Source organism: Ambystoma mexicanum, unplaced genomic scaffold (assembly GCF_040938575.1).
Source record: "Ambystoma mexicanum isolate Mex_15411 unplaced genomic scaffold, UKY_AmexF1_1 Mex_scaf1, whole genome shotgun sequence".
NCBI lineage: Eukaryota > Metazoa > Chordata > Amphibia > Caudata > Ambystomatidae > Ambystoma > Ambystoma mexicanum.
The window spans coordinates 5,267,922-5,294,565 of record NW_027182324.1 but is presented as its reverse complement, the minus strand read 5'-3'; the positions used below and the strand labels follow the sequence as shown (position 1 = coordinate 5,294,565).

Below are 26,644 nucleotides of genomic sequence, written 5' to 3'. Positions count from 1 at the left end.
TTTTTCCAATTGACTGAAACTCCATTGCACAAAACAAGCATGTCATTAATCGACAATTTAGAGTGGACAGCATTGCCCAATGTGTGCATTGAGGAGCACATGTACGTCTTTACTGGGGAGCAAGTTTGCACTCATGAATGTGGCAAAACATTCAAATCTGTAAGTGGGTGAACATTAAAGTCCTAGATGCTGCAAATCTCTATATCTGGATACGGAATGACTGAAAATAAGCTATGTCTCCAGTGTTAAAATGTGTGTAATGCACTAGTAATTTATGCCCTTTATTGACCTTTGATGTAGCCATGTATGGAGATGCTGTAGAGTGAAAATTAGGTTTCAGATATCCTCTGATTGCTGTGCCCGGATAGTTCAGTTTGTAGAGCATCAGACTTTTAACCTGAGAGTCCAGGGTTCAAGCCCCTGTTTGGGCATACCTTCACTTCGTTTCGTCGCCTTTCCCTCTTCATGTAATCAATTAGAAGTGAAATCCACTTTTTTAAGGCTGGGCTTCTTATACAATATAACTTTTCAAAATGTTTTCCAATTGAAACTCCATTGCACACAACGAGCTTTTCATTAATCGACGATTTAGACCGGATTGCATTGCCCAGTGTGTGTATTGAGGAGCACATGGAGGTCTTTACTGGGGAGCAAGTTTGCACTCATGAATGTGGCAAAACATTCAAATCCGTAAGTGGGTGAACATTAAAGTCCTAGATGCTGCAAATCTCTATATCTGGATACGGAATGACTGAAAATAAGCTATGTCTCCAGTGTCAAAATGTGTGTAATGCACTAGTAATTCATGGCCTTTATTGACCTTTGATGTAGCCATGTATGGAGATGCTGTAGAGTGAAAATTAGGTTTCAGATATCCTCTGATTCCTGTGCCCGGATAGTTCAGTTTGTAGAGCATCAGACCTTTAACCTGAGAGTCCAGGGTTCAATCCCTTGTTTGGGCATACCTTCACTTCGTTTCGTCGCCTTTCCTTCTTCCTGTAATCATTTAGAAGTGAAATCCACTTTTTTTAAGGCTGGGCTTCTGTTGCAATATAACTTTTCGAATTTGTTTCCAATTGTCTGAAACTCCATCGCAAAAAACGAGCATATCATTAGTCGATGATTTAGAGAGGACAGCATTGCCCAGTGTGTGCATTGAGGAGCACATGTACGTCTTTACTGGGGAGCAAGTTGGAACTCATGAATGTGTGAAAACATTCAAATTCCTAAGTGGGTGACCATTAAAGTCCTAGATGCTGCAAATCTCTATATCTGGTTACGGAATGACTGAACAAAGTTATGTCTCCAGTGTCAAAATGTGTGTAATGCACTAGTAATTCATGCCCTTTATTGACCAGCGATGTAGCCATGTATGGAGATGCTGTAGAGTGAAAATTAAGTTTCAGATATACAGTGATCTCTGTTCCGTGGATGGCTCAGTCGGTAGAGCATCAGACATTTTATCTGAGGGTCTACGGTTCAAGTCCCTGTTTGGGCATTTCTTCACTTCTTTTCATCGCCTTTCCTTCTTCATGTAATCATTTAGAAGTGAAATCCACTTTTTTTTAAGGCTGGGCTTCTGTTGCAATATAACTTTTCAAAATGTTTTCCAATTGTCTGAAACTCCATTGCACCAAACGAGCATGTCATTAATCGACGATTTAGAGCTGACTGCATTGCCCAGTGTGTGCATTGAGGGGCACATGTATGTCTTTACTGGGGAGCAAGTTTTCACTCATGAATGTGTCAAAACATTCAAATCCGTAAGTGGGTGACCTTTAAAGTCCTAGATGCTGGAAATCTCTATATCTGGTTACGGAATGACTGAAAAAAGTTATGTCTCAGTGTCAAAATGTGTGTAATGCACTAGTAATTCATGCCCTTTATTGACCAGTGATGTAGCCATGTATGGAGATGCTGTAGAGTGAAAATTAAGTTTCAGATATACAGTGATGGCTGTTCCCGGAAAGTCATTCGGTAGAGCATCAGACTTTTAATCTGAGGGACCAGGGTTCAAATCCCTGTTTGGGTGTACTATCACTTCTTTTAGTCGCCTTTCCTTCTTCATGTAATCATTGAGAAGTGAAATCCACTTTTATTAAGCTTGGGCTTCTTATACAATATAACTTTTCAAAATGTTTTCCAATTGACTGAAACTCCATTGCACAAAACAAGCTTTTCATTAATCGACGATTTAGAGCGGATTGCATTGCCCAGTGTGTGTATTGAGGAGCACATGGAGGTCTTTACTGGGGAGCAACTTTGCACTCATGAATGTGGCAAAACATTCAAATCCGTAAGTGGGTGAACATTAAAGTCCTAGATGCTGCAAATCTCTATAACTGGATACGGAATGACTGAAAAAAGTTATGTATCCAGTGTCAAAACGTGTGTAATGCACTAGTAATTCATGCCGTTTATTGACCAGCGATGTAGCCATGTATGGAGATACTGTAGAGTGAAAATTAAGTTTCAGATATACAGTGATCTCTGTTCCTGGATGGCTGAGTTGGTAGAGAATCAGACGTTTAATTTGAGTGTCTATGGTTCAAGTCCCTGTTTGGGCATTCCTTCACTTCTTTTCGTCGCCTTTCCTTCTTCATGTAATCATTTAGAAGTGAAATCCACTTTTTTTAAGGCTGGGCTTCTGTTGCAATATAACTTTTCAAAATGTTTTCCAATTGACTGAAACTCCATTGCACAAAACAAGCATGTCATTAATCGACAATTTAGAGTGGACTGCATTGCCCAGTGTGTTCATTGAGGAGCACATGTACGTCTTTACTGGGGAGCAAGTTTGCACTCATGAATGTGGCAAAACATTCAAATCCGTAAGTGGGTGACCATTAAAGTCCTAGATGCTGCAAATCTCTATACCTGGATACGGAATGACTGAAAAAAGTTATGTATCCAGTGTCAAAATGTTTGTGATGCACTAGTAATTCATGCCCTTTATTGACCAGTGATGTAGCCATGTATGGAGATGCTGTAGAGTGAAAATCAAACTTCAAATTTGCAGTCATTCATGTGCCTGGATAGCTTAGTTAGTTGAGCATCAGACTTTTAATCTGAGGGTCCAGGGTTCAAATCCCTGTTTGGGTGTACTTTCACTTCTTTTAGTCGCCTTTCCTTCTTCATGTAATCATTGAAAAGTGAAATCCACTTTTATTAAGCCTGGGCTTCTTTTACAATATAACTTTTCAAAATGTTTTCCAATTGACTGAAACTCCATTGCACAAAACGAGCTTTTCATTAATCGACGATTTAGAGCAGATTGCATTGCCCATTGTGTGTATTGAGGAGCACATGGAGGTCTTTACTGGGGAGCAAGTGTGCACTCATGAATGTGCCAAAACATTCAAATCCGTAAGTGGATGACCATTAAAGTCCTAGATGCTGCAAATCTCTATATCTGGATACGGAATGACTGAAAAAAAGTTATGTCTCCAGTGTCAAAATGTGTGTAATGCACTAGTAATTCATGCCCTTTATTGACCATTGATGTAGCCATGTATGGAGATGCTGTAGACTGAAAATTAGGTTTCAGATAGGCAGTGATTCCTGTGCCCGGATAGTTCAGATTGTAGAGCATCAGACTTTTAACATGAGGGTCCAGGGTTCAAGTCCCTGTTTGGGCATACCTTCACTTCTTTTGGTCGCCTTTCCTTCTTCATGTAATAATTTAGAAGTGAAATCCACTTTTTTAAGGCTGGGCTTCAGTTACAATATAACTTTTCAAAATGTTTTCCAATTGTCTGAAACTCCATTGCACAAAACGACCATGTCATTAATCGACGATTTAGAGCTGACTGCATTGCCCAGTGTGTGCATTGAGGGGCACATGTACTTCTTTACTGGGGAGCAAGTTTTCACTCATGAATGTGGCAAAACATTCAAATCCATAAGTGGGTGACCATTAAAGTCCTAGATGCTGCAAATTTCTATATCTGGTTACGGAATGACTGAAAAAAGTTATGTCTCCAGTGTCAAAATGTGTGTAATGCACTAGTAATTCATGCCCTTTATTGACCAGTGATGTAGCCATGTATGGAGATGCTGTAGAGTGAAAATTAAGTTTCAGATAAACAGTGATTGCTGTTCCCGGATAGCTCAGTCGGTAGAGCATCAGATGTTTAATCTGAGGGTCTGCGTTTCAAGTCCCTGTTTGGGTATTACTTCACTTCTTTTCGTCGCCTTTCCTTCTTCATGTAATCATTTAGAAGTGAAATCCACTTTTTTTAAGGCTGGGCTTCTGTTGCAATATAACTTTTCAAAATGTTTTTCAATTGACTGAAACTCCATTGCACAAAACAAGCATGTCATTAATCGACAATTTAGAGTGGACTGCATTGCCCAGTGTGTTCATTGAGGAGCACATGTACGTCTTTACTGGGGAGCAAGTTTGCACTCATGAATGTGGCAAAACATTCAAATCCGTAAGTGGGTGACCATTAAAGTCCTAGATGCTGCAAATCTCTATACCTGGATACGGAATGACTGAAAAAAGTTATGTCTCCAGTGTCAAAATGTGTGTAATGCAGCAGTAATTCATGCTTTTTATTGACCAGTGATGTAGCCATGTATGGAGATGCTGTAGAGTGAAAATCAAATTTCAAAATTGCATTGATTTATGTGCCCGGATAGCTCAGTTAGTTGAGCATCAAACTATTAATGCGAGGGTCCAAGGTTCAAATCCCTGTTCGGGCGTACTTTCACTTCTTTTAGTCGCCTTTCCTTCTTCATGTAATCATTTAGAAGTGAAATCCACTTTTTTTAAGGCTGGGCTTCTATTGCAATATAACTTTTCAATTTTTTTTCCAATTGTCTGAAACTCCATCGCAAAAAACGAGCATATCATTAGTCGATGATTTAGAGAGGACAGCATTGCCCAGTATGTGCATTGAGGAGCACATGTACGTCTTTACTGGGGAGCAAGTTTGCACTCATGAATGTGGCAAAACATTCAAATCTGTAATTGGGTGACCTTTAAAGTCCTATATGCTGCAAATCTCTATATCTGCATACGGAATGACTGAAAAAAAGTTATGTATCCAGTGTCAAAACGTGTGTAATGCACTAGTAATTCATGCCCTTTATTGACCAGCGATGTAGCCAGGTATGGAGATGCTGTAGAGTGAAAATTAACTTTCAGATATACAGTGATCTCTGTTCCCGGATGGCTCAGTCGGTAGAGCATCAGATGTTTAATCTGAGGGTCTGCGTTTCAAGTCCCTGTTTGGGCATTCCTTCACTTCTTTTCGTCGCCTTTCCTTCTTCATGTAATCATTTAGAAGTGAAATCCACTTTTTTTAAGGCTGGGCTTCTGTTGCAATATAACCTTTCAAAATGTTTTCCAATTGACTGAAACTCCATTGCACAAAACAAGCATGTCATTAATCGACAATTTAGAGTGGACTGCATTGCACAGTGTGTTCATTGAGGAGCACATGTACGTCTTTACTGGGGAGCAAGTTTGCACTCATGAATGTGGCAAAACATTCAAATCCGTAAGTGGGTGACCATTAAAGTCCTAGATGCTGCAAATCTCTATACCTGGATACGGAATGACTGAAAAAAGTTATGTCTCCAGTGTCAAAATGTGTGTAATGCACCAGTAATTCATGCCCTTTATTGCCAGTGATGTAGCCATGTATGGAGATGCTGTAGAGTGAAAATCAAATTTCAAAAATGCAGTGATCTATGTGCCCGGATAGCTCAGTTAGTTGAGCATCAAACTGTTAATTTGAGGGTCCAGGGTTCAAATCCCTGTTCGGGCGTACTTTCACTTCTTTTAGTCGCCTTTCCTTCTTCATGTAATCATTTAGAAGTGAAATACACTTTTTTTTAAGGCTGGGCTTCCGTTGCAATATAGCTTTTCAAAATGTTTTCCAATTGTCTGAAACTCCATTGCAAAAAACGAGCGTATCATTAGTCGATGATTTAGAGAGGACTGCATTGCCCAGTGTGTGCATTGAGGAGCACATGTACGTCTTTACTGGGGAGCAAGTTTGCACTCATGAATGTGGCAAAACATTCAAATCTGTAAGTGGGTGACCTTTAAAGTCCTAGATGCTGCAAATCTCTATATCTGGATACGGAATGACTGAAAAAAAGTTATGTCTCCAGTGTCAAAATGTGTGTAATGCACTAGTAAGTCATGCCATTTATTGACCAGTGATGTAGCCATGTATGGAGATGCTGTAGAGTGAAAATTAAGTTTCAGATATACAGTGATCGCTGTTCCGGATAGCTCAGTCGGTAGAACATCAGATGTTTAATCTGAGGGTCTACGGTTCAAGTTCCTGTTTTGGTATTCCTTCACTTCTTTTTGTCGCCTTTCCTTCTTCATGTAATCATTTAGAAGTGAAATCCACTTTTTTTAAGGCTGGGCTTCTGTTGCAATATAACTTTTCAAAATGTTTTCCAATTGACTCAAACTCCATTGCACAAAACAAGCATGTCATTAATCGACAATTTAGAGGTGACTGCATTCCCAGTGTTTTCATTGAGGAGCACATGTACGTCTTTACTAGGGAGCAAGTTTGCACTCATGAATGTGGCAAAACATTCAAATCCGTAGGTGGGTGACCATTAAAGTCCTAGATGCTGCAAATCTCTATACCTGGATACGGAATGACTGAAAAACAGTTATGTCTCCAGTGTCAAAATGTGTGTAATGCACCAGTAATTCATGCCCTTTATTGACCAGTGATGTAGCCATGTATGGAGATGCTGTAGAGTGAAAATCAAATTTCAAAATTGCAGTGATCTATGTGCCCGGATAGCTCAGTTAGTTGAGCATCAAACTATTAATCTGAGGGTCCACGGTTCAGATCCCTGTTCGGGCTTACTTTTAGTCGCCTTTCCTTCTTCATGTAATCATTTAGAAGTGAAATCCACTTTTTTTATGGCTGGGCTTCTGTTGCAATATAACTTTTCAATTTTTTTTCCAATTGTCTGAAACTCCATCGCAAAAAACGAGCATATCATTAGTCGATGATTTAGAGAGGACAGCATTGCCCAGTGTGTGCATTGAGGAGCACATGTACGTCTTTACTGGGGAGCAAGTTTGCACTCATGAATGTGGCAAAACATTCAAATCTGTAAGTGGGTGACCTTTAAAGTCCTAGCTGCTGCAAATCTCTATATCTGGATACGGAATGACTGAAAAAAGTTATGTATCCAGTGTCAAAACGTGTGTAATGCACTAGTAATTCATGGCCTTTATTGACCAGCGATGTAGCCATGTATGGAGATGCTGCAGGATGAAAATTAAGTTTCAGATATACAGTGATCTCTGTTCCCGGATGGATCGGTAGGTAGAGCATCAGACATTTGATTTGAGGGTCTACTGTTCAAGTCCTTGTTTCGGCATTCCTTCACTTCCTTTCGTCGCCTTTCCTTCTTCATGTAATCATTTAGAAGTGAAATCCACTTTTTTTAAGGCTGGGCTTCTGTTGCAACATAACTTTTCAAAATGTTTTCCAATTGACTGAAACTCCATTGCACAAAACAAGCATGTCATTAATCGACAATTTAGAGTGGACTGCATTGCCCAGTGTGTTCATTGAGGAGCACATGTACGTCTTTACTGGGGAGCAAGTTTGCACTCATGAATGTGGCAAAACATTCAAATCTGTAAGTGGGTGACCTTTAAAGTCCTAGATGCTGCAAATCTCTATATCTGGATACAGAATGGCTGAAAAAAAGTTATGTATCCAGTGTCAAAACGTGTGTAATGCACTAGTAATTCATGCCCTTTATTGACCAGCGATGTAGCCATGTATGGAGATGCTGTAGAGTGAAAATTAAGTTTCAGATATACAGTGATCTCTTTTCCCGGATGGCTCAGTCGGTAGAGCATCAGACGTTTAATCTGAGGGTCTACGGTACAAGTCCCTGTTTGGGCATTCTTTCAATGCTTTTCGTCGCCGTTCCTTCTTCATGTAATCATTTAGAAGTGAAATCCACTTTTTTTTAAGGCTGGGCTTCTGTTGCAATATAACTTTTCAAAATGATTTCCAATTGACTGAAACTCCATTGCACAAAACAAGCATGTCATTAATCGACAATTTAGAGTGGACTGCATTGCCCCGTGTGTTCATTGAGGAGCATATGTACGTCTTTACTGGGGAGCAAGTTTGCACTCATGAATGTGGCAAAACATTCAAATCCGTAAGTGGGTGACCATTAAAGTCCTAGATGCTGCAAATCTCTATACCTGGATACGGAATGACTGAAAAAAAGTTATGTCTCCAGTGTCAAAATGTGTGTAATGCACCAGTAATTCATGCCCTTTATTGCCAGTGATGTAGCCATGTATGGAGATGCTGTAGAGTGAAAATCAGATTTCAAAATTGTAGTGATACATGTGCCCGGATAGCTCAGTTAGTTGAGCATCAAACTATTAATCTGTGGGTCCAGGATTCAAATCCCTGTTCGGGTGTCCTTTCACTTCTTTTAGTCGCCTTTCCTTCTTCATGTAATCATTTAGAAGTGAAATCCACTTTTTTTTAAGGCTGGGCTTGTTTTACAATATAACTTTTCAAAATGTTTTCCAATTGACTGAAACTCCATTGCACAAAACGAGCTTTTGATTAATCGACGATTAAGAGCGGATTGCATTGCCCAGTGTGTGCATTGAGGAGCACATGTACGTCTTTACTGGGGAGCAAGTTTGCACTCATGAATGTGGTAAAAGATTCAAATCTGTAAGTGGGTGACCTTTAAAGTCCTAGATGCTGCAAATCTCTATATCTGGATACGGAATGACTGAAAAAAAGTTATGTCTCCAGTGTCAAAATGTGCGTAATGCACTAGTAAGTCATGCCCTTTATTGACCAGTGATGTAGCCATGTATGGAGATGCTGTAGAGTGAAAATTAAGTTTCAGATATACAGTGATTGCTGTTCCCGGATAGCTCAGTCGGTAGAGCATCAGATGTTTAATCTGAGGGTCTACGTTTCAAGTCCCTGTTTGGGTATTCCTTCACTTCTTTTCGTCGCCTTTTCTTCTTCATGTAATCATTTAGAAGTGAAATCCACTTTTTTTAAGGCTGGGCTTCTGTTGCAATATAACTTTTCAAAATGTTTTCCAATTGACTGAAACTCCATTGCACAAAACAAGCATGTCATTAATCGACAATTTAGAGTGGACTGCATTGCCCAGTGTGTTCATTGAGGAGCACATGTACGTCTTTACTACGGAGCAAGTTTGCACTCATGAATGTGGCAAAACATTCATATCCGTAAGTGGGTGACCATTAAAGTCCTAGATGCTGCAAATCGCCATACCTGGATACGGAATGACTGAAAAAAGTTATGTCTCCAGTGTCAAAATGTGTGTAATGCACCAGTAATTCATGCACTTTATTGACCAGTGATGTAGCCATGTATGGAGATGCTGTAGAGTGAAAATCAAATTTCATAATTGCAGTGATCTATGTGCCCGGATAGCTCAGTTAGTTGATCATCAAACTATTAATCTGAGGGTCCAGGGTTCAAATCCCTGTCCGGGCGTACTTTCACTTCTTTTAGTCGCCTTTCCTTCTTCATGTAATCATTTAGAAGTGAAATCCACATTTTTTAAGGCTGAGCTTCTGTTGCAATATAACTTTTCAAATTTTTTTCCAATTGTCTGAAACTCCATTGCACCAAACGAGCATGTCATTAATCGACGATTTAGAGCTGACTGCATTGCCCAGTGTGTGCATTGAGGGGCACATGTACGTCTTTACTGGGGAGCAAGTTTTCACTCATGAATGTGGCAAAACATTCAAATCCGTAAGTGGGTGACCATTAAAGTCCTAGATGCTGCAAATCTCTATATCTGGTTACGGAATGACTGAAAAAAGTTATGTCTCCAGTGTCAAAATGTGTGTAATGCACTAGTAATTCATGCCCTTTATTGACCAGTGATGTAGCCATGTATGGAGATGCTGTAGAGTGAAAATTAAGTTTCAGGTATACAGTGATCGCTGTTCCCGGATAGCTCAGTCGGTAGAGCATCAGATGTTTAATTTGAGGGTCTACGTTTCAAGTCACTGTTTGGGTATTCCTTCACTTCTTTTCGTCGCCTTTCCTTCTTCATGTAATCATTTAGAAGTGAAATCCACTTTTTTAAGGCTGGGCTTCTGTTGCAATATAAAGTTTCAAAATGTTTTCCAATTGACTGAAACTCCATTGCACAAAACAAGCATATCATTAATCGACAATTTAGAGTGGACTGCATTGCCCAGTGTGTTCATTGAAGAGCACATGTTCGTCTTTACTGGGGAGCAAGTTTGCACTCATGAATGTGGCAAAACATTCAAATCCGTAAGTGGGTGACCATTAAAGTCCTAGATGCTGCAAATCTCTATATCTGGATACGGAATGACTGAAAAAAGTTATGTCTCCAGTGTCAAAATGTGTGTAATGCACTAATAATTCATTTCCTTTATTGACCATTGATGTAGCCATGTATGGAGATGCTGTAGACTGAAAATTAGGTTTCAGATAGTCAGTGATTCCTGTGCCCGGATAGTTCAGTTTGTAGAGCATCAGACTTTTAACCTGAGGGTCCAGGGTTCAAGTCCCTGTTTGGGCATACCTTCACTTCTTTTCGTCGCCTTTCCTTCTTCATGTAATCATTTAGAAGTGAGATCCACTTTTTTTAAGGCTGGGCTTCTGTTGCAATATAACTTTTCAAAATGTTTTCCAATTGACTGAAACTCCATTGCACAAAACAAGCATGTCATTAATCGACAATTTAGAGTGGACTGCATTGCCCAGTGTGTGCATTGAGGAGCACATGTAGGTCTTTACTGGGGAGCAAGTTTGCACTCATGAATGTGGCAAAACATTCAAATCTGTAAGTGGGTGACCTTTAAAGTCCTAGATGCTGCAAATCTCTATATCTGGATACGGAATGGCTGAAAAAAGTTATGTATCCAGTGTCAAAACGTGTGTAATGCACTAGTAATTCATGCCCTTTATTGACCAGCGATGTAGCCATGTATGGAGATGCTGTAGAGTGAAAATTAAGTTTCAGATATACAGTGATCTCTTTTCCCGGATGGCTCAGTCGGTAGAGCATCAGACGTTTAATCTGAGGGTCTACGGTACAAGTCCCTGTTTGGGCATTCTTTCAATGCTTTTCGTCGCCGTTCCTTCTTCATGTAATCATTTAGAAGTGAAATCCACTTTTTTTTAAGGCTGGGCTTCTGTTGCAATATAACTTTTCAAAATGATTTCCAATTGACTGAAACTCCATTGCACAAAACAAGCATGTCATTAATCGACAATTTAGAGTGGACTGCATTGCCCCATGTGTTCATTGAGGAGCATATGTACGTCTTTACTGGGGAGCAAGTTTGCACTCATGAATGTGGCAAAACATTCAAATCCGTAAGTGGGTGACCATTAAAGTCCTAGATGCTGCAAATCTCTATACCTGGATACGGAATGACTGAAAAAAGTTATGTCTCCAGTGTCAAAATGTGTGTAATGCACCAGTAATTCATGCCCTTTTTTGCCAGTGATGTAGCCATGTATGGAGATGCTGTAGAGTGAAAATCAGATTTCAAAATTGCAGTGATACATGTGCCCGGATAGCTCAGTTAGTTGAGCATCAAACTATTAATCTGTGGGTCCAGGGTTCAAATCCCTGTTCGGGTGTCCTTTCACTTCTTTTAGTCGCCTTTCCTTCTTCATGTAATCATTTAGAAGTGAAATCCACTTTTTTTTAAGGCTGGGCTTGTTTTACAATATAACTTTTCAAAATGTTTTCCAATTGACTGAAACTCCATTGCACAAAACGAGCTTTTGATTAATCGACGATTAAGAGCGGATTGCATTGCCCAGTGTGTGCATTGAGGAGCACATGTACGTCTTTACTGGGGAGCAAGTTTGTACTCATGAATGTGGTAAAAGATTCAAATCTGTAAGTGGGTGACCTTTAAAGTCCTAGATGCTGCAAATCTCTATATCTGGATACGGAATGACTGAAAAAAAGTTACGTCTCCAGTGTCAAAATGTGCGTAATGCACTAGTAAGTCATGCCCTTTATTGACCAGTGATGTAGCCATGTATGGAGATGCTGTAGAGTGAAAATTAAGTTTCAGATATACAGTGATTGCTGTTCCCGGATAGCTCAGTCGGTAGAGCATCAGATGTTTAATCTGAGGGTCTACGTTTCAAGTCCCTGTTTGGGTATTCCTTCACTTCTTTTCGTCGCCTTTTCTTCTTCATGTAATCATTTAGAAGTGAAATCCACTTTTTTTAAGGCTGGGCTTCTGTTGCAATATAACTTTTCAAAATGTTTTCCAATTGACTGAAACTCCATTGCACAAAACAAGCATGTCATTAATCGACAATTTAGAGTGGACTGCATTGCCCAGTGTGTTCATTGAGGAGCACATGTACGTCTTTACTACGGAGCAAGTTTGCACTCATGAATGTGGCAAAACATTCATATCCGTAAGTGGGTGACCATTAAAGTCCTAGATGCTGCAAATCTCCATACCTGGATACGGAATGACTGAAAAAAGTTATGTCTCCAGTGTCAAAATGTGTGTAATGCACCAGTAATTCATGCACTTTATTGACCAGTGATGTAGCCATGTATGGAGATGCTGTAGAGTGAAAATCAAATTTCAAAATTGCAGTGATCTATGTGTCCGGATAGCTCAGTTAGTTGAGCATCAAACTATTAATCTGAGGGTCCAGGGTTCAAATTCCTGTCCGGGCGTACTTTCACTTCCTTTAGTCGCCTTTTCTTCTTCATGTAATCATTTAGAAGTGAAATCCACTTTTTTTAAGGCTGAGCTTCTGTTGCAATATAACTTTTCAAATTTTTTTCCAATTGTCTGAAACTCCATTGCACCAAACGAGCATGTCATTAATCGACGATTTAGAGCTGACTGCATTGCCCAGTGTGTGCATTGAGGGGCACATGTACGTCTTTACTGGGGAGCAAGTTTTCACTCATGAATGTGGCAAAACATTCTAATCCGTAAGTGGGTGACCATTAAAGTCCTAGATGCTGCAAATCTCTATATCTGGTTACGGAATGACTGAAAAAGTTATGTCTCCAGTGTCAAAATGTGTGTAATGCACTAGTAATTCATGCCCTTTATTGACCAGTGATGTAGCCATGTATTGAGATGCTGTAGAGTGAAAATTAAGTTTCAGATATACAGTGATCGCTGTTCCCGGATAGCTCAGTCGGTAGAGCATCAGATGTTTAATTTGAGGGTCTACGTTTCAAGTCACTGTTTGGGTATTCCTTCACTTCTTTTCGTCGCCTTTTCTTCTTCATGTAATCATTTAGAAGTGAAATCCACTTTTTTTTAAGGCTGGGCTTCTGTTGCAATATAACTTTTCAAAATGTTTTCCAATTGACTGAAACTCCATTGCACAAAACAAGCATGTCATTAATCGACAATTTAGAGTGGACTGCATTGCCCAGTGTGTTCATTGAGGAGCACATGTACGTCTTTACTACGGAGCAAGTTTGCACTCATGAATGTGGCAAAACATTCATATCCGTAAGTGGGTGACCATTAAAGTCCTAGATGCTGCAAATCTCCATACCTGGATACGGAATGACTGAAAAAAGTTATGTCTCCAGTGTCAAAATGTGTGTAATGCACCAGTAATTCATGCACTTTATTGACCAGTGATGTAGCCATGTATGGAGATGCTGTAGAGTGAAAATCAAATTTTAAAATTGCAGTGATCTATGTGCCCGGATAGCTCAGTTAGTTGAGCATCAAACTATTAATCTGAGGGTCCAGGGTTCAAATCCCTGTCCGGGCGTACTTTCACTTCTTTTAGTCGCCTTTCCTTCTTCATGTAATCATTTAGAAGTGAAATCCACATTTTTTAAGGCTGAGCTTCTGTTGCAATATAACTTTTCAAATTTTTTTCCAATTGTCTGAAACTCCATTGCACCAAACGAGCATGTCATTAATCGACGATTTAGAGCTGACTGCATTGCCCAGTGTGTGCATTGAGGGGCACATGTACGTCTTTACTGGGGAGCAAGTTTTCACTCATGAATGTGGCAAAACATTCAAATCCGTAAGTGGGTGACCATTAAAGTCCTAGATGCTGCAAATCTCTATATCTGGTTACGGAATGACTGAAAAAAGTTATGTCTCCAGTGTCAAAATGTGTGTAATGCACTAGTAATTCATGCCCTTTATTGACCAGTGATGTAGCCATGTATGGAGATGCTGTAGAGTGAAAATTAAGTTTCAGATATACAGTGATCGCTGTTCCCGGATAGCTCAGTCGGTAGAGCATCAGATGTTTAATTTGAGGGTCTACGTTTCAAGTCACTGTTTGGGTATTCCTTCACTTCTTTTCGTCGCCTTTCCTTCTTCATGTAATCATTTAGAAGTGAAATCCACTTTTGTAAGGCTGGGCTTCTGTTGCAATATAACGTTTCAAAATGTTTTCCAATTGACTGAAACTCCATTGCACAAAACAAGCATATCATTAATCGACAATTTAGAGTGGACTGCATTGCCCAGTGTGTTCATTGAAGAGCACATGTTCGTCTTTACTGGGGAGCAAGTTTGCACTCATGAATGTGGCAAAACATTCAAATCCGTAAGTGGGTGACCATTAAAGTCCTAGATGCTGCAAATCTCTATACCTGGATACGGAATGACTGAAAAAAGTTATGTCTCCAGTGTCAAAATGTGTGTAATGCACTAGTAATTCATTTCCTTTATTGACCAGTGAGGTAGCCATGTATGGAGGTGCTGTAGAGTGAAAATCAAGTTTCAAATGGGCAGTGATTACTGTGCCTGGATAGCTCAGTCGGTAGAGCATCAGACTTTTAACCTGAGGGTCCAGGGTTCAAGTCCCTGTTTGGGCATACCTTGACTTCTTTTCGTCGCCTTTCCTTCTTCATGTAATCATTTAGAAGTGAGATCCACTTTTTTTAAGGCTGGGCTTCTGTTGCAATATAACTTTTCAAAATGTTTTCCAATTGACTGAAACTCCATTGCACAAAACAAGCATGTCATTAATCGACAATTTAGAGTGGACTGCATTGCCCAGTGTGTTCATTGAGGAGCACATGTAGGTCTTTACTGGGGAGCAAGTTTGCACTCATGAATGTGGCAAAACATTCAAATCCGTAAGTGGGTGAACATTAAATTCCTAGATGCTGCAAATCTCTATATCTGGATACGGAATGACTGAAAAAAAGTTATGTCTCCAGTGTCAAAATGTGTGTAATGCACTAGTGATTCATGCCCTTTATTGACCAGCGATGTAGCCATGTATGGAGATGCTGTAGAGTGAAAATAAAATTTCAAAATTGCAGTGATCCATGTGCCCAGATAGCTCAGTTAGTTGAGCATCAAACTACTAATCTGAGGGTCCAGTGTTCAAATTTCTGTTCGGGCGTACTTTCACTTCTTTTAGTCGCCTTTCCTTCTTCATGTAATAATTTAGAAGTGAAATCCACTTTTTTTAAGGCTGGGCTTCTGTTGCAATATAACTTTTCGATTTTTTTTCCAATTGTCTGAAACTCCATCGCAAAAAAGAAGCATATCATTAGTCGATGATTTAGAGAGGACAGCATTGCCCAGTGTGTGCATTGAGGAGCACATGTACGTCTTTACTGGGGCGCAAGTTTGCACTCATGAATGTGGCAAAACATTCAAATCTGTAAGTGGGTGACCTTTAAAGTCCTAGATGCTGCAAATCTCTATATCTGGATACGGAATGACTGAAAGAAGTTATGTATCCAGTGTCAAAATGTGTTTCATGCACTAGTAATTCATGCCCTTTATTGACCAGCGATGTAGCCATGTATGGAGATGCTGTAGAGTGAAAATCAGATTTCAAAATTGTAGTGATCCATGTGCCCGGATAGCTCAGTTAGTTGAGCATCAAATTATTAATCTGTGGGTCCAGGGTTCAAATCCCTGTTCGGGTGTACCTTCACTTCATTTGGTCGCCTTTCCTTCTTCATGTAATCATTTAGAAGTCAAATCCACTTTTTTTAAGGCTGGGCTTCTGTTGCAATATAACTTTTCAAAATGTTTTCCAATTGTCTGAAACTCCATTGCAAAAAACGAGCATATCATTAGTTGATGATTTAGCGAGGACTGCATTGCCCAGTGTGTGCATTGAGGAGCACATGTAGAGTGAAAATCAGGTTTCAAAATTGTAGTGATCCATGTACCCGGATAGCTCAGTTGGTTGAGCATCAAATTATTAATCTGTGGGTCCAGGGTTCAAATCCCTGTTCGGGTGTACCTTCACTTCATTTGGTCGCCTTTCCTTCTTCATGTAATCATTTAGACGTCAAATCCACTTTTTTTAAGGCTGGGCTTCTGTTGCAATATAACTTTTCAAAATGTTTTCCAATTGTCTGAAACTCCATTGCAAAAAACAAGCATGTCATTAATCGTCGATTTAGAGTGGACTGCATTGCCCAGTGTGTGCATTGAGGAGCACATGTACGTCTTTACTGGGGAGCAAGTTTGCACTCATGAATGTGGCAAAACATTAAAATCTGTAAGTGGGTGACCTTTAAAGTCCTATATGCTGCAAATCTCTATATCTGGAAACGGAATGACTGAAAAAAGGTATGTATCCAGTGTCAAAATGTGTGTAATGCACTAGTAATTCATGCCCTTTATTGACCATTGATGTAGCCATGTATGGAGATGCTGTAGAGTGAAAATTAGGTTTCAGATATCCTCTGATTCCTGTGCCCGGATAGTTCAGTTTGTAGAGCATCAAATTTTTAACCTGAGGGTCCAGGGTTCAAGTCCCTGTTTGGGCATACCTTCACTTCTTTTCGTTGCCTTTCCTCCTTCATGTAATCATTCAGAAGTGAAATCCACTTTTTTAAGGCTGGGCTTCTGTTGCAATATAACTTTTCAAAATGTTTTCCTATTGTCTGAAACTCCATTGCACAAAACGAGCATCTCATTAATCGACGATTTAGAGCTGACTGCATTGCCCAGTGTGTGCATTGAGGGGCACATGTACGTCTTTACTGGGGAGCAAGTTTTCACTCATGAATGTGTCAAAACATTCAAATTCCTAAGTGGGTGACCATTAAAGTCCTAGATGCTGCAAATCTCTATATCTGGATACGGAATGACTGAAAGAAGTTATGTATCCAGTGTCAAAATGTGTTTCATGCACTAGTAATTCATGCCCTTTATTGACCAGTGATGTAGCCATGTATGGAGATGCTGTAGAGTGAAAATTAAGTTTCAGATATACAGTGATCGCTGTTCCCGGATAGCTCAGTCGGTAGAGCATCAGATGTTTAATCTGAGGGCCTACGTTTCAAGTCACTGTTTGGGTATTCCTTCACTTCTTTTCCACGCCTTTCCTTCTTCATCTAATCATTTAGAAGTGAAATCCACTTTTTTTAAGGCTGGGCTTCTGTTGCAATATAACTTTTCAAAATGTTTTCCAATTGACTGAAACTCCATTGCACAAAACAAGCATGTCATTAATCGACAATTTAGAGTGGACTGCATTGCCCAGTGTGTTCATTGAGGAGCACATGTAGGTCTTTACTGGGGAGCAAGTTTGCACTCATGAATGTAGCAAAACATTCAAATCCGTAAGTGGGTGAACATTAAAGTCCTAGATGCTGCAAATCTCTATATCTGGATACGGAATGACTGAAAAAAGTTATGTCTCCAGTGTCAAAATGTGTGTAATGCACCAGTAATTCATGCCCTTTATTGGTAGTGATGTAGCCATGTATGGAGATGCTGTAGAGTGAAAATCAAACTTCAAATTTGCAGTGATTCATGTGCCTGGATAGCTTAGTTAGTTGAGCATCAGACTTTTAATCTGAGGGTCCAGGGTTCAAATCCCTGTTTGGGTGTACTTTCACTTCTTTTAGTCGCCTTTCCTTCTTCATGTAATCATTTAGAAGTGAAATCCACTTTTATTAAGCCTGGGCTTCTTTTACAATATAACTTTTCAAAATGTTTTCCAATTGACTGAAACTCCATTGCACAAAACAAGCTTTTCATTAATCGACGATTTTGAGCGGATTGCATTGCCCAGTGTGTGTATTGAGGAGCACATGGAGGTCTTTACTGGGGAGCAAATTTGCACTCATGAATGTGGCAAAACATTCAAATCCGTAAGTGGGTGAAAATTAAAGTCCTAGATGCTGCAAATCTCTATATCTGGATACGGAATGACTGAAAAAAGTTATGTATCCAGTGTCAAAATGTGTGTAATGCACTAGTAATTCATGCCCTTTATTGACCATTGATGTAGCCATGTATGGAGATGCTGTAGACTGAAAATTAGGTTTCAGATAGCCAGTGATCAGATAGCCAGTGATTCCTGTGCCTGGATAGTTCAGTTTGTAGAGCATCAGAGTTTTAACCTGTGGGTCCAGGGTTCAAGTCCCTGTTTCGGCATACCTTCACTTCTTTTCGCCGCCTTTCCTTCTTCATGTAATCATTTAGAAGTGAAATCCACTTTTTTAAGGTCTGGGCTTCTGTTGCAATATAACTTTTCAAAATGTTTTCCAATGGTCTGAAACTCCATTGCACCAAACGAGCATGTCATTAATCGACGATTTAGAGCTGACTGCATTGCCCAGTGTGTGCATTGAGGGGCACATGTACGTCTTTACTGGGGAGCATGTTTTCACTCATGAATGTGGCAAAACATTCAAATCCATAAGTGGGTGACCATTAAAGTCCTAGATGCTGCACATCTCTATATCTGGTTACGGAATGACTAAAAAAAGTTATGTCTCCAGTGTCAAAATGTGTGTAATGCACTAGTAATTCATGCCCTTTATTGACCAGTGATGTAGCCATGTATGGAGATGTTGTAGAGTGAAAATAAAATTTCAAAATTGCAGTGATCCATGTGCCCAGATAGCTCAGTTAGTTCAGCATCAAACTATTAATCTGAGGGTCCAGTGTTCAAATTTCTGTTTGGGCGTTCTTTTAGTCGCCTTTCCTTCTTCATGTAATAATTTAGAAGTGAAATCCACTTTTTTTAAGGCTGGGCTTCTGTTGCAATATAACTTTTCAAAATGTTTTCCAATTGACTGAAACTCCATTGCACAAAACGAGCATGTCATTAATCGACAATTTAGAGTGGACTGCATTGCCCAGTGTGTTCATTGAGGAGCACATGTACGTCTTTACTGGGGAGCAAGTTTGCACTCATGAATGTGGCAAAACATTCAACTGAGTAAGTGGGTGAACATTAAAGTCCTAGATGCTGCAAATCTCTATACCTGGATACGGAATGACTGAAAAAAGTTATGTATCCAGTGTCAAAATGTTTGTAATGCACTAGTAATTCATGCCCTTTATTGACCAGTGATGTAGCCATGAATGGAGATGCTGTAGAGTGAAAATCAAACTACAAATTTGCAGTGATTCATGTGCCTGGATAGCTTAGTTAGTTGAGCATCAAACTTTTAATCTGAGGGTCCAGGGTTCAAGTCCCTGTTTGGGCATACCTTCACTTCTTTTGGTCGCCTTTCCTTCTTCATGTAATAAGTTAGAAGTGAAATCCACTTTTTTAAGGCTGGGCTTCTGTTACAATATAACTTTTCAAAATGTTTTCCAATTGTCTGAAACTCCATTGCACAAAACGAGCATGTCATTAATCGACGATTTAGAGCTGACTGCATTGCCCAGTGTGTGCACTGAGGGGCACATGTACGTCTTTACTGGGGAGCAAGTTTTCACTCATGAATGTGGCAAAACATTCAAATCCATAAGTGGGTGACCATTAAAGTCCTAGATGCTGCAAATCTCTATATCTGGTTACGGAATGACTGAAAAAAGTTATGTCTCCAGTGTCAAAATGTTTGTAATGCACTAGTAATTCATGCCCTTTATTGACCAGTGATGTAGCCATGTATGGAGATGCTGCAGAGTGAAAATTAAGTTTCAGATAAACAGTGATAGCTGTTCCCGGATAGCTCAGTCGGTAGAGCATCAGATGTTTAATCTGAGGGTCTCCGCTTCAAGTCCCTGTTTGGGTATTCCTTTACTTCTTTTTGTCGCCTTTCCTTCTTCATGTAATCATTTAGAAGTGAAATCCACTTTTTTAAAGGCTGGGCTTCTGTTGCAATATAACTTTTCAAAATGTTTTCCAATGGTCTGAAACTCCATTGCACCAAACGAGCATGTCATTAATCGACGATTTAGAGCTGACTGCATTGCCCAGTGTGTGCATTGAGGGGCACATGTACGTCTTTACTGGGGAGCATGTTTTCACTCATGAATGTGGCAAAACATTCAAATCCATAAGTGGGTGACCATTAAAGTCCTAGATGCTGCACATCTCTATATCTGGTTACGGAATGACTAAAAAAAGTTATGTCTCCAGTGTCAAAATGTGTGTAATGCACTAGTAATTCATGCCCTTTATTGACCAGTGATGTAGCCATGTATGGAGATGTTGTAGAGTGAAAATAAAATTTCAAAATTGCAGTGATCCATGTGCCCAGATAGCTCAGTTAGTTCAGCATCAAACTATTAATCTGAGGGTCCAGTGTTCAAATTTCTGTTTGGGCGTTCTTTTAGTCGCCTTTCCTTCTTCATGTAATAATTTAGAAGTGAAATCCACTTTTTTTAAGGCTGGGCTTCTGTTGCAATATAACTTTTCAAAATGTTTTCCAATTGACTGAAACTCCATTGCACAAAACGAGCATGTCATTAATCGACAATTTAGAGTGGACTGCATTGCCCAGTGTGTTCATTGAGGAGCACATGTACGTCTTTACTGGGGAGCAAGTTTGCACTCATGAATGTGGCAAAACATTCAACTGAGTAAGTGGGTGAACATTAAAGTCCTAGATGCTGCAAATCTCTATACCTGGATACGGAATGACTGAAAAAAGTTATGTATCCAGTGTCAAAATGTTTGTAATGCACTAGTAATTCATGCCCTTTATTGACCAGTGATGTAGCCATGAATGGAGATGCTGTAGAGTGAAAATCAAACTACAAATTTGCAGTGATTCATGTGCCTGGATAGCTTAGTTAGTTGAGCATCAAACTTTTAATCTGAGGGTCCAGGGTTCAAGTCCCTGTTTGGGCATACCTTCACTTCTTTTGGTCGCCTTTCCTTCTTCATGTAATAAGTTAGAAGTGAAATCCACTTTTTTAAGGCTGGGCTTCTGTTACAATATAACTTTTCAAAATGTTTTCCAATTGTCTGAAACTCCATTGCACAAAACGAGCATGTCATTAATCGACGATTTAGAGCTGACTGCATTGCCCAGTGTGTGCACTGAGGGGCACATGTACGTCTTTACTGGGGAGCAAGTTTTCACTCATGAATGTGGCAAAACATTCAAATCCATAAGTGGGTGACCATTAAAGTCCTAGATGCTGCAAATCTCTATATCTGGTTACGGAATGACTGAAAAAAGTTATGTCTCCAGTGTCAAAATGTTTGTAATGCACTAGTAATTCATGCCCTTTATTGACCAGTGATGTAGCCATGTATGGAGATGCTGCAGAGTGAAAATTAAGTTTCAGATAAACAGTGATAGCTGTTCCCGGATAGCTCAGTCGGTAGAGCATCAGATGTTTAATCTGAGGGTCTCCGCTTCAAGTCCCTGTTTGGGTATTCCTTTACTTCTTTTTGTCGCCTTTCCTTCTTCATGTAATCATTTAGAAGTGAAATCCACTTTTTTTAAGGCTGGGCTTCTGTTGCAATATAACTTTTCAAAATGTTTTCCAATTGACTGAAACTCCATTGCACAAAACGAGCATGTCATTAATCGTCGATTTAGACCGGACTGCATTGCCCAGTGTGTGCATTGAGGAGCACATGTTCGTCTTTACTGGGGAGCAGGTTTGCACTCATGAATGTGGCAAAACATTCCAATCCATAAGTGGGTGACCATTAAAGTCCTAGATGCTGCAAATCTCTATATCTGGATAAGGAATGACTGAAAAAAGTTATGTCTCCAGTGTCAAAATGTGTGTAATGCACTAGTAATTCATTTCCTTTATTGACCAGTGAGGTAGCCATGTATGGAGGTGCTGTAGAGTGAAAATCAAGTTTCAAATAGTCAGTGATCCATGTGCTTGGATAGCTCAGTCGGTAGAGCATCAGACTTTTAATCTGAGGGTCCAGGGTTCAAGTCCCTGTTCAGGCGTACCTTTGCTTCTTTTACAAAAAATTAAGCAGGAAATACGAATTGCTCATTCTAATATGTGCTATTTCTTATGGCATCGCAACCTTGGGCAATATGACTCTAAGGTAGTGGAGTCCAGAGTTCTTGGATGCTTTGCCAACATTTCAAGCCTGACTGTGCTTCTAAATAGCATGAAATAGAAATCTTTGTACAAAGTTTTAATATTGGGGAGACAGATTGGTCGAAAAAAAAAGCAGAGAGGCGCTGCTGAGATTCAAACTCAGGATCTCTTGTTTACTAGACAGGCTCTTTAACCAACTAAGCCACAGCACCTTTTTTGCATCTGGTCTCCTTTCCTTCCTCGTGTAATCATTTAGAAGTGAAATCCACTTTTTTTAAGGCTGTGCTTCTGTTGCAATATAACTTTTCAAAATGTTTTCCAATTGACTGAAACTCCATTGCACAAAACGAGCATGTCATTAATCGTCGATTTAGAGCGGGCTGCATTGCCCAGTGTGTGCATTTAGGAGCACATGTTCGTCTTTACTGGGGAGCAAGTTTGCACTCATGAATGTTGCAAAACATTCAAATCCGTAAGTGGGTGACCATTAAAGTCCTAGATGCTGCAAATCTCTATATCTGGATACGGAATGACTGAAAAAAGTTATGTCTCCAGTGTCAAAAAGTGTGTAATGCACTAGTAATTCATTTCCTTTATTGACCAGTGAGGTAGCCATGTCTGGAGGTGCTGTAGAGTGAAAATCAAGTTTCAAATAGGCAGTGATCCCTGTGCCTGGATAGCTCAGTCGGTAGAGCCTCAGACTTTTAATCTGAGGGTCCAGGGTTCAAGTCCCTGTTCAGGCGTACCTGTGCTTCTTTTACAAAAAATTAAGCAGGAAATATGAATTGCTCATTCTAATATGTGCTATTTCTGATGGCATCGCAACCTTGGGCAATATGACTCTAAGGTAGTGGAGTCCAGAGTTCTTGGATGCTTTGCCAACATTTCAAGATTGACTGTGCTTCTAAATAGCATGAAATAGCAATCTTTGTACAAAGTTTTAATATTGGGGAGACAGATTGGTCGAAAAAAAAAAGCAGAGAGTTGCTGCTGAGATTCGAACTCAGGACCTCCTGTTTACTAGACAGGCACTTTAACCAACTAAGCCACAGCACCTTTTTTGCATCTGGTCTCCTTTCCTTCCTCATGTAATCATTTAGAAGTGAAATGCACTTTTTTTAAGGCTGGGCTTCTGTTGCAATATAACTTTTCAAAATGTTTTCCAATTGACTGAAACTCCATTGCACAAAACGAGCATGTCATTAATCGTCGATTTAGAGCGGACTGCATTGCCCAGTGTGTGCATTGAGGAGCACATGTTCGTCTTTACTGGGGAGCAGGTTTGCACTCATGAATGTTGCAAAACATTCAAATCCGTAAGTGGGTGACCATTAAAGTCCTAGATGCTGCAAATCTCTATATCTGGATACGGAATGACTGAAAAAAGTTATGTCTCCAGTGTCAAAAAGTGTGTAATGCACTAGTAATTAATTTCCTTTATTGACCAGTGAGGTAGCCATGTATGGAGGTGCTGTAGAGTGAAAATCAAGTTTCAAATAGCAGTGATCCTTGTGTCTGGATAGCTCAGTCGGTAGAGCATCAGACTTTTAATCTGAGGGCCCAGGGTGCAAGTCCCTGTTCAGGCGTACCTGTGCTTCTTTTACAAAAAATTAAGCAGGAAATATGAATTGCTCATTCTAATATGTGCTATTTCTGATGGCATCGCAACCTTGGGCAATATGACTCTAAGGTAGTGGAGTCCAGAGTTCTTGGATGCATTGCCAACATTTCAAGCCTGACTGTGCTTCTAAATAGCATGAAATAGCAATCTTTGTACAAAGTTTTAATATTGGGGAGACAGATTGGTCGAAAAAAAAGCAGAAAGGCGCTGCTGAGATTCAAACTCAGGACCTCCTGTTTACTAGACAGGCGCTTTGACCAACTAAGCCACAGCACCTTTTTTGCATCTGGTCTCCTTTCCTTCCTCATGTAATCATTTAGATGTGAAATCCACTTTTTTTAAGGCTGGGCTTCTGTTGCAATATAACTTTTCAAAATGTTTTCCAATTGACTGAAACTCCATTGCACAAAACGAGCATGTCATTAATCGTCGATTTAGAGCGGACTGCATTGCCCAGTGTGTGCATTTAGGAGCACATGTTCGTCTTTACTGGGGAGCAAGTTTGCACTCATGAATGTTGCAAAACATTCAAATCCGTAAGTGGGTGACCATTAAAGTCCTAGATGCTGCAAATATCTATATCTGGATACGGAATGACTGAAAAAAGTTATGTCTCCAGTGTCAAAAAGTGTGTAATGCACTAGTAATTCATTTCCTTTATTGACCAGTGAGGTAGCCATGTATGGAGGTGCTGTAGAGTGAAAATCAAGTTTCAAATAGACAGTGATCCCTGTGCCTGGATAGCTCAGTCGGTAGAGCCTCAGACTTTTAATCTGAGGGCCCAGGGTTCAAGTCCCTGTTCAGGCGTACCTGTGCTTCTTTTACAAAAAATTAAGCAGGAAATATGAATTGCTCATTCTAATATGTGCTATTTCTGATGGCATCGCAACCTTGGGCAATATGACTCTAAGGTAGTGGAGTCCAGAGTTCTTGGATGCTTTGCCAACATTTCAAGCCTGACTGTGCTTCTAAATAGCATGAAATAGCAATCTTTGTACAAAGTTTTAATATTGGGGAGACAGATTGGTCGAAAAAAAAAGCAGAGAGGCGCTGCTGAGATTCGAACTCAGGACCTCCTGTTTACTAAACAGGCGCTTTAACTAACTAAGCCAAGCACCTTTTTTTGCATCTGGTCTCCTTTCCTTCCTCGTGTAATCATTTAGAAGTGAAATCCACTTTTTTTAAGGCTGGGCTTCTGTTGCAATATAACTTTTCAAAATGTTTTCCAATTGACTGAAACCCCATTGCACAAAACGAGCATGTCAGTAATCGACGATTTAGAGTGGACTGCATTGCCCAGTGTGTGCATTGAGGAGCACATGTACGTCTTTACTGGGGAGCAAGTTTGCACTCATGAATGTGGCAAAACATTCAAATCCGTGGGGTGGGTGACCATTAAAGTCCTACATGCTGCAAATCTCTATATCTGGATACGGAATGACTGAAAAAAGTTATGTCTCCAGTGTCAAAATGTGTGTAATGCACTAGTAATTCATTTCCTTTATTGACCAGTGAGGTAGCCATGTATGGAGGTGCTGTAGAGTGAAGATCAAGTTTCAAATGGGCAGTGATCCCTGTGCCTGGATAGCTCAGTCGGTAGAGCATCAGACTTTTAATCTGAGGGTCCAGGGTTCAAGTCCCTGTTCAGGCGTACCTTTGCTTCTTTTACAAAAAATTAAGCAGGAAATATGAATTGCTCATTCTAATATGTGCTATTTCTGATGGCATCGCAACCTTGGGCAATATGACTCTAAGGTAGTGGAGTCCAGAGTTCTTGGATGCTTTGCCAACATTTCAAGCCTGACTGTGCTTCTAAATAGCATGAAATAGCAATCTTTGTACAAAGTTTTAATATTGGGGAGACAGATTGGTCGAAAAAAAAGCAGAGAGGCGCTGCTGAGATTCGAGCTCAGGATCTCCTTTTTACTAGACAGGCACTTTAACCAACTAAGCCACAGCACCTTTTTAGCAAGTGGTCTCCTTTCCTTCCTCATGTAATCATTTAGAAGTGAAATCCACTTTTTTTAAGGCTGGGCTTCTGTTGCAATATAACTTTTCAAAATGTTTTCCAATTGACTGAAACTCCATTGCACAAAACGAGCATGTCATTAATCGTCGATTTAGACCGGACTGCATTGCCCAGTGTGTGCATTGAGGAGCACATGTTCGTCTTTACTGGGGAGCAGGTTTGCACTCATGAATGTGGCAAAACATTCAAATCCGTAAGTGGGTGACCATTAAAGTCCTAGATGCTGCAAATCTCTATATCTGGATAAGGAATGACTGAAAAAAGTTATGTCTCCAGTGTCAAAATGTGTGTAATGCACTAGTAATTCATTTCCTTTATTGACCAGTGAGGTAGCCATGTATGGAGGTGCTGTAGAGTGAAAATCAAGTTTCAAATAGGTAGAAATCCATGTGCCTGGATAGCTCAGTCTGTAGAGCCTCAGACTTTTAATCTGAGGGTCCAGGGTTCAAGTCCCTGTTCAGGCGTACCTTTGCTTCTTTTACAAAAAATTAAGCAGGAAATACGAATTGCTCATTCTAATATGTGCTATTTCTGATGGCATCGCAACCTTGGGCAATATGACTCTAAGGTAGTGGAGTCCAGAGTTCTTGGATGCTTTGCCAACATTTCAAGCCTGACTGTGCTTCTAAATAGCATGAAATAGAAATCTTTGTACAAAGTTTTAATATTGGGGAGACAGATTGGTCGAAAAAAAAGCAGAGAGGCGCTGCTGAGATTCAAACTCAGGATCTCTTGTTTACTAGACAGGCGCTTTAAC

The 26,644-nt window shown here is 39.9% G+C and overlaps 7 non-coding genes across 7 annotated transcripts; all 7 read left to right on the top strand.

The window, feature by feature from the left end:
- The first annotated feature begins 5,704 nt into the window (after positions 1-5,704).
- TRNAN-GUU (transfer RNA asparagine (anticodon GUU)) lies at positions 5,705-5,777 on the top strand. Its single transcript has one exon. It is a non-coding gene; the product is annotated as a tRNA-Asn (tRNA).
- Positions 5,778-9,445: 3,668 nt separating this feature from the next.
- TRNAN-AUU (transfer RNA asparagine (anticodon AUU)) lies at positions 9,446-9,518 on the top strand. Its single transcript has one exon. It is a non-coding gene; the product is annotated as a tRNA-Asn (tRNA).
- Positions 9,519-11,584: 2,066 nt separating this feature from the next.
- On the top strand, positions 11,585-11,657 carry TRNAN-AUU (transfer RNA asparagine (anticodon AUU)). Its single transcript has one exon. It is a non-coding gene; the product is annotated as a tRNA-Asn (tRNA).
- Positions 11,658-12,656: 999 nt separating this feature from the next.
- Positions 12,657-12,729, top strand: TRNAN-AUU (transfer RNA asparagine (anticodon AUU)). Its single transcript has one exon. It is a non-coding gene; the product is annotated as a tRNA-Asn (tRNA).
- Positions 12,730-13,726: 997 nt separating this feature from the next.
- Positions 13,727-13,799, top strand: TRNAN-AUU (transfer RNA asparagine (anticodon AUU)). The gene has a single exon. It is a non-coding gene; the product is annotated as a tRNA-Asn (tRNA).
- Positions 13,800-15,866: 2,067 nt separating this feature from the next.
- TRNAN-AUU (transfer RNA asparagine (anticodon AUU)) lies at positions 15,867-15,939 on the top strand. The gene has a single exon. It is a non-coding gene; the product is annotated as a tRNA-Asn (tRNA).
- A 247-nt stretch (positions 15,940-16,186) lies between these two features.
- On the top strand, positions 16,187-16,259 carry TRNAN-AUU (transfer RNA asparagine (anticodon AUU)). Its single transcript has one exon. It is a non-coding gene; the product is annotated as a tRNA-Asn (tRNA).
- Positions 16,260-26,644: the final 10,385 nt, after the last annotated feature.